This window comes from Eptesicus fuscus, chromosome 6 (genome assembly GCF_027574615.1).
Source record: "Eptesicus fuscus isolate TK198812 chromosome 6, DD_ASM_mEF_20220401, whole genome shotgun sequence".
Lineage (NCBI taxonomy): Eukaryota > Metazoa > Chordata > Mammalia > Chiroptera > Vespertilionidae > Eptesicus > Eptesicus fuscus.
The window spans coordinates 50,639,540-50,648,248 of NC_072478.1; positions in this window are offsets into that span (position 1 = coordinate 50,639,540).

Sequence of the window (8,709 nt, forward strand, 5' to 3'; positions counted from 1 at the left end):
TTGAACCAGGAACCCTTCAAGTTCGAAGGCCAGTGCTCTATCCACTGAGCCAAACTGGCTAGGGCAGGTCCAAACTTTTTTTTAAAAACTTCTTTTACTTGGGTGTAGATGCAAATTTGCGTGTCTGAACTGAAGTGGCAATTTTCTAAATTTAAGTTTAGGTATAGCTAATTACAGAACTAGGATTGCAAATCTCTGGAACTAAAATCTCCTCTTCCTGTGATTCTCTCTGTTGAACAACTTACTGTTATCACAAAAGCTACAAAATTTCTTGCCAAGTAAAACAGGAACTATAGCATAGTAATGAATTGGTAAAAACTAGACTTGCTGGTTTAACATACTATAAATTACAGGCTCACCTTCATGCATTAGTTCAATTTAAGTCAAAGAAGTCAACTTCCTTAATCAGAGAACCCTCAGCTAGTGTGTCAGAGAGAAAAATTGAAAGGAAAGGGCCCCCACCTCACTCCACTTTTATTTTTTCTTAGTTATCATCCCAACAAGATTGTGTATTTTTTTTTGTTCATTTGTTTGTTTTTTGTCGTTGTTTTAAGATAGTATCTATTAAAGCAGGCTGTTGAATATTTGCTCAAATGAAGAACCAAATAAAAAGTTTTGGCCTTGTTTCTTGTATTAGGAATAAAGACCAGATTCTTGTTTTGCCCTAACTTCCTCTTTGTATGCCACTAAACTGTCCTTGTTGTGAATGCAAAGTCACTGCTTGTGTTATTGGCTGGTACCACGCCTTATTTTCTATATTGCAAAACAGATACCTCAGCATAGAGATCTGAGCCATTTTCATGTCTCTACCTGCCCTACTGAGAAACATCTCCCCAAAAAGATCAGAATTGCATCTCTCAACTCTTAGAGTGGTTTGTAGAGAGATATTTGCCCCGGCCCTACACTCTAAAATGAGTATCTAAGACAATTTCATACTATTCATGTAATTATTAGTAATAAAAAAGTAAGGAAACAAAATAAAGCAAATAAAAATAAAAAAGATCAGGCCTATGCACTGCACCTACATTAATTTCTTATAATTATTGTAAAATCAGCCAATGATAAATTTGGAAAAAGAAGACTCACATATAATATTATAAGAGAATAACCATTAATTTGACATACTCTAATTTTAAATTATTAGAAAGTATAGGAAAGTATATGCAATACAAATGTTTACCAATTTACATACTTAGTGTTGACATTATCATGTTTGTTTCAGATTATCAAATATATCCTTTATTTTCTTAATTTATTCCTAAATATTTTATAGTTTAGTTGCTACTACAAATGGAATATTTTCCTTTTTTTTTTTTTCCTGATTACTACTAGTATGGAGAAAAGTGAATGATTTTTTTACTGTTTTGTATCTAGTCACATCACCAAAGTTTCTTATTAATTGAAGTATGTTTTCTAACCAGATCATTTCATTATCATTTACAGATAGAGATCACTTAATTCTTTGTTTCTTTAATTTATACAAATTATTTTTCTCTTGTCCCTACCTGAAGGCCATGAAATTTATTCCTTTGTATTTTCTTCTATTACATTGCAAGTTTTGTTTTCCTATTTCGATTTATTTTGTATGTGATGTGAGGCAAGGATCTACCTAATCTTTTTTTCCTATTGGGTGAAGTAACCACTATATATTGACTAGTTTACTCTTTCATAAATTCTTTTCTATTTGTAACAAATTCCTGCACCTGTACCTAGAGGTAATGCTGGGGGAAAGTTTAATTCCTACAATGTCTGAATAATTACCAGAAAGAAATTGTTTTAAACCAAAAGACATATTTATGTGGAAATATTGTTTGTTGTTTTTCTGTACTAAATGGAAATGGGGCTTGTAGTCAAGTTTAATTTTTTTAAAAAAAGTATATTTTCCACCTAGCTGGTATGGTTCAGTGGTTGAGCATTGACCCATGAACCAGGAGGTCACAGTTCTATTCCTAGTCAGGGTACATGCCCGGGTTTTGGGCTCCATCCCCAGTAGGGGACATGCAGGAGGCAGTCCATAGATGATTCTCTCTCATCATTTATGTTTCTTTCTCTCCCTCTCCCTTCCTCTCTCTGAAATCAATAAAAACGTATATATTTTTAAGAGTATATTTCTGCATTCCTGAACTGTAGTGTGTGCAATTTAAGTCTACTACAAGGGTAATAATCTTTCACAACATCAACTTATACTTAGCCTTGGAATTTCAAATTTGAGTCTTTTTCTTCCAAATTTGATCATTGTCTGCCAGGCTCAATTATTCAGTTAGAGAAATAATATAGAATTCTAGCAGGTCCAGATTTATCTTACCTAAATTAATTTATTCAGGGTTTTCCAAATAGAGTTGATTCAAGCCTAGTGACTCTAAAGATTGTATTTAAAAATAAATAAATAAATAAAAGACTGTTTATTCCACAAGAGCCTATCATTATTTTAGGCACTGAGGATTTAATGGTGAAAGTGAAAAAAGTCACCATGGAATTGGCAGTCTAGTAGGGGAGGCAGACATTACTCAATAATGACACAAACAATACTCTGAAAGAGCAGTACCTGCTTCTATAAAGTCATAGAATAAGGGAATTTGACCTAGTTTCAAGGTCAGGAAAGGAGTCACTGAGGAAGTGTCATGAGCTGAGACCTGAGATTTGAATGGTAAATAGGAGTTAACTAGGCAAAGGAGATAAAAAGGGACTATTTGGGGCAAAGGCTCTGAGAGGAAAAGAGCATGAATCGGTTAAGAAACAGAAAGAAAGCATCTAGAGTAAGGACAAGAGTGATGAGATCTGTGGAGGCCAGGCCTTGTAAGGATGGCCTACAGATAGGGCTAGGTAAGCATTAACTATCTTATAAGAAAAACAATGCAGGAAGCAAAGAAAGTCTTCCCACCTTTGTTTTCTAAAGCTGGGCCCACAGCAGAGTGATGGGACTCAGGACACAGCTGTGTTAGAAAGTTGAGTTTGAGTAAAGTGGAGTCTCCTGCCCATATGAAAAACGATTCCCTCCAGATGTGAGGAGAAAAGAGACAAAGGCCCCGAGAACAGAGATCAATGGGGCCACGCACCAATGAGTAAGATTGCAGCCAGTGTCACTGAGAGGGGCATTATTTGAAGGTCCAAGAACTGTGGGAGCTGAGTTGGTTCTGCACGTGGCCCAGTGCCCCCTGGAATGAGCACTGGAATGGTCAGTGCCCAGTGCCTGGGCCTGGGCCTGCATCAACCATGCTCCCCCCAGGGAATTCTTACTTTGCCAGCAGCCAGTACTTTGCTTGGTGACAACCTTGCAGAAAAGATTGCAGTCTTAGCCCCACAGCTTTGGCAGATCTTATCCACTTCCTTATTATGTAAGCAATCTACCTTTTAACTGCCCAAGAGAAGGGTGGATGGGCTCTTGAGATGGTGGAATGGGGAAGGGAAATCTTTCCATTCCTGAACTTGAGATAGGACCTAAATTGAGCTCATTTAGGGTCCCTGTGACTCTCCTCCCAACACACATTCCCATAGTGGTGAAACCATTTCCTTCATGCTAATAATATAAATTATAACCTAGAAAGAAAGAGTGTATATATGGAACAAGTAGATAAGGCCATACTATAATACATACATCTTAACAAAAGCAATAAGGTAGATTTCAAGTCTCATACTGGCATTCTTGACTTCCTTTCTGCCACTTCTCTGTAAATAGGTCTGACTACAATATGCAATAAGGAAGCACAGCTTGAATAATTAACAGGGTTCTAACTCGCTGTTCTCAGGTGTGGTTTTACAGGGGGCGGCCAATGTTCTGAAGTGACCTCATGGGGAATTAACATCCTACTTGGAATAAAACATCTCCAACGCTACTGGAAAAGAAGTAACTAACCCACTTGAAAGCTATGTATTTCTCGAGATTTGAGCCTCAAAAGGAAGATTTAAAAACACAAGGAGGGGAAAACATGACAAAAGGCAAAATAAATGTTTAAGAACAAATGATTCCCTAATAAATTATTTCCCCCTCTTTTTTTTTTCTTATCTGGTATAGTAACAAGATGTGTTGTTCCATGTAACAGTCTGGGGCTTGGATATCAAAAAAGAAAAGAGACATGTAAAGCACAACAGATAAGATTCTGTCTATTTTTTTTTTTAATTTTGGATACTTTCTTTGGTATTTTAATCATACTCTGCAGCTATCTCTAGTGTAAAAGATAGAACATAAGTTTTTAGAACGATTTGCTTTCTTCTCCAAATGCTGCTGTTGTCCCAGGAGTGACCCCTGTTCTCAGCTGGGGTGTCACTCCCCGCTTTATGATGAGCACAATCTTTAAAATTACTTTCACTGAGAGCTTGTTTCTCTTCTCACACGGCTTCCCCTCCGCCCTCCTTAATGATCAAGCCAGAGTTCTTAGAAACTAACCCCTGGTTAGAAGGGGGTTCTTTTGATTTTGATTTTCTGTAAGAACTTTTCCCACAAGCTCAGGCGAGTTCTCTTTGCTTTCAGTGAATGTCAGAGACACACTGTGCTGAGCAATTTGAAGACGGCCTTTGAGTCTGGAAAAGGCACAGCTCCTAATTAACTGGCCAGTGAATGGTTCCGCTGTGTGGGAATCAGTTAAGTACTTCCAGGGGGTTTTGTGGGACCTAAGAGAGAGATGATACTGCGTTTTTAATCAGGCGAACTAAAAAGCTAACACGTTTTAATGACTTAGCAGCCCCACTCCTCTGAGGACTCCAGATGGTCAGAGCTCTCAAGAGCAATTCTGGAAACCCTTGTCAAGTTCCATAGGCACCTGGGATCTGTATACAAGTTCAGCCTTTGAATAAATTCTACCTGTGTGTGTGTTTTTCTTTCTCCTTTTAAATTTTGAGACTGTTAAAGACAGAAGGACTTTTTGTTTACTATAAGTGAAAAATGCATTGAAACGTGAGATGGGCCTGGAATAAAGATAATGGAAGTGTCTCTATCGCTTCTGTTAAAGGCAAAGTAGTGGGTAGGAGGAACACCTCTGTTTTTAAATCTCTCCAATTAACAGCCCCTTTGAGAATCCAAATAAAGCTTTGCATTTTCTCCATAAACAGAACATGTATATAAAATTTGCTTAAAATTTCAGAAGATTCACTCTTAGGAAACCCTGTTCATCTTTCTACCATTTATAAAGTCTTCATTATTAAATTAAAAAAAAAATAAAGTCTTCATTATTAAAAGCTACACAACAGTTTAAAAAAGAAAGAAACAAACAAACCCAGTCTCTGAGGCAATTGAGCTAACGTCCCACATCTGACTCCTCTTTTTTAACCACCCCAATGTTACCACTAAATACTTGAAAGTTTTAAAATAGAATTATTATTTTTTTAAACTTGTATTTGAATTGAGCAATGCAGTCTTCTTTGGCACATTATTTTTAACTTTCTTCTTTGAATGTTATTTTTAATAGCTTGCTTGTATATTTTTATAAGGAATTACCTTCCCTTGCCAAATCTTAATAAATAGAACTGTCTGAGGCCTTGCTCTTTCCAAAATCTGAACCCAGAGTCTGGAATCAGTGCCAGGCTGATGCTCTGTGCCCAGGACTCGCTGTGGCACTCTCTGATAGTGAAGCCTCCGAAACACAATGTTTAAACACAGCATTACAGACCCCACGCTAACCTCCCAGGAATGACGTGTTTTCTGTTTTTGGAGAAAAGAAAACAATTCAATCATAGAATCATTATTAGTCAAGTTATTTCAGAACTCGGAAGCTCTGGCCGGGAAGCTAAGTTGGTTAGAGCTTCGTCCCAATACACCAAGGTTGTGGGTTGGATCCCTGGTCAGGGCACATACAAGAAACAACTAATGAATGCAAAAATAAGTGGAACAACAAATCAATGTTTCACTCGCTCTCGCTCTCGCTCGTCAATAAAGAAAAATATAAAAATAAAAAAGAACTAGAAAGTCTGTCACATAAGGGCCAGTCTTCACTGCCAGGGTGTTGTGTGATGTAGTGAGGGGGGTTACAGAGGAGTTAAGAGACCTGGTCTCCACCTTGGAGTCTGTCATCTAGTTGGAAAGACAGAATAAACACTCTGGGTAACAGAAGCCATCATATGCTGTTTCAAATCAATGTGGCAGAAGAATTCCAAGCGCACAGAGCAGAGCTTGGTGTGAAACTGCTGTGTCAGGAAGGATCATGCAGAGGGTGCCAGGCCTGGGCAGGTGAAGTGCAGGGCATGTATCCAGGTTGGCATAATATTTTAATTTTTTTTATGTGATAGTCTCTGTGTTGTATATAAGGAGGGAAGAGTGTACATTCACAATATTTCCAAATGTAGATTGTCGAAGACTTTCCATTGACTCACCTAGGGCTTGTGCACGTTATAGAGAAAGCCACAAAACTCCACCCTTGATTGTGTAAAGCTCCAAGAAAATGCCATTTCACGTAATCTTCACAAAGAAACTTTTAAAAAATGATTAATAATTCCTGCCATCGGCATGAAAGGAAACGTTAGATATATGCTGAAAGGATCAAGTAGGGAATACCAGAGTCCAATAGAGCACTGAGGCCAGGAAAACTATTTTGGGAGCTAGATGGCTATATCAAGCCTGGGAAGGAGTGGCTGGAAAGTAATCCGGCCCACGTTGCTGCTTGTTCCCCGCCCCGGCAGCAGCAAGTGACTTAAAAGAAGCACAACACTGCTGGCAGGAAAGGGTTTGAAGCAAGAGCACATCTCCTCTCCACTAACCTACTAGTTGGTTTACTTACTAGTAACTCAGTTCCACAGGAACTTAAACATTAACCAATTTAAATACAAAATTTATTCCAATTTTCACTCCATCCCCCCACCCCCCCCCCACCCCCAAATCCAAGCCATTAAAACTTAAAGATACAATTAAACCAGGTTTGTGCTATTAAGGAAGGCTTACGTAGTCTTATGAAAATCACTATGTTAACGATACATTATTCTAAGGAGCCAGGGCTAGCTCCATTGTTGGATGGGCTCGACTAGTTTTCTCATTGTCTCAAAAGCTTCTATTTCTGTCTTTCTGTTTTTTCTGTGGTAAAAGTAATGCTGGCTACCTATAGTGGATGCTTACAATGTGCCTGGCAATGTGCTAAGAATTATACTTTTGCCCTAGTGGTTTGGCTTAGTGGATAGAGCGTTGGCCTGTGGACTGAAGGATCCCGGGGTCAATTCCCGGTCAAGGGCACATGCCCAGGTTGTGGGCTCAATCTCCAGTATGGGGCGTGCAGGAGGCAGCCCATCCTTGATTCTCTCTCATCATGGATGTTTCTATCTCTCCCTCCCTCTCCCTTCCTCTCTGAAATCAATTTATATATATATATATATATATATATATATATATATATATATATATATATTTTTTTTTTAAATTGTACTTTCATTGTTTCATATAATACCCAAATAGCAATAACCCTGTGAGGCAGATACTACCCTGATTTTACAAATGGGGAAACTAGTAAACGGTCAAGCTGGATTTCAAGCCCATTGGAGGATGACTCTCACTCCGTTCCCGGCAACATGTCTCCTGGTTGCCTCTCCCACTCCACTCCGCCCGTCCCAATTTAGTGAAGGCCCAGCTTAAGTCCTGCGTCCTCTGTAAGCACTCCTACTGCCCACATTGATCTCGTCTCAGAATTAGTAAAACATTTATTTACTACATGTAGAAGAACAGCACATTAGTAAAACATAGAGTGGTGATGTCTCAACTTAATCAGAGTTAAAGCTTACTGAGTGCTTACTATATATAACGAATTGTTGTAAGAATTATATGTGGATTACCCGAGTTCACTCTCACAACAAAGCTGTGAGGTCAGAATTATCATTTCCACTTTATAGATGTGCAAACGGAGACAGAAGTTAAATAACTGCCCAAAGATCACAGGAGTTAATATATGTGACCACATAGAATGGTACCTGGTACACAGAGTATTCTAGTGCTGCCTATTATTACTATTTTACTCTACTGCAAGCATGTCAAACTCGTGGCCCACAGGCCGCATGCCTCGTTTATTTGGCCCGTGTTAGCCTTTGAGTTTGACATGCTTGCTCTACTGCTTCTCCAAAAACAGTCTCTGTCTCTGTCCAGTTGATTGTCTTCCCAGGAAGAAAATAATGTATCTTCATAGTTTTCTAATCTAACTCCTTAATCAGACCAGAAGCTCTGTGAGGAACTAAGCCACACCCATCTTTTCCAGCATCATATTCTCAGCATTTAACAGATATGCTGGCACGTAGCAGGATCTTACTAGATAACTGTGTGAAAAAGTGATTCTGTATCTGGACTGAGGAGGTGGGAGAACTTAGAGCTCTAATATATTTATAGAGGACTTCCAGAAAATTGCTGTGCGAGGAATATGGATCACTTCTTATTATCATAAAGCATATGACCTTATTATCATAAAGGTCATGTGCTCCTAAGGTGACACTGAGACCAGACCAGCCTCCAAGGTCACACTGCAAGTGCTCAAAATATTTGTTGATCTGATTTCTAGATGACCTTTGCCTACTAGCCCTTTCAAGACCTTCACGTGACAGCTTATCCCTGGTGACATGTATCGATATTCAAGGCTTAAGTCCAGTTCTGGGAGTCCAGTGCATATGGAACAGGTGCTTCCTTTCAAGAACTCAGCCTCTGAAGTGTGGACTTGTTTGGAGGAGACTGGAAGGGAAGCCAAGCAGTGCTGTATTATTGAACCTGTTTGGGGCGTACAAGTATCCTTGTCAGTTTCAGAAGGGTCAGCA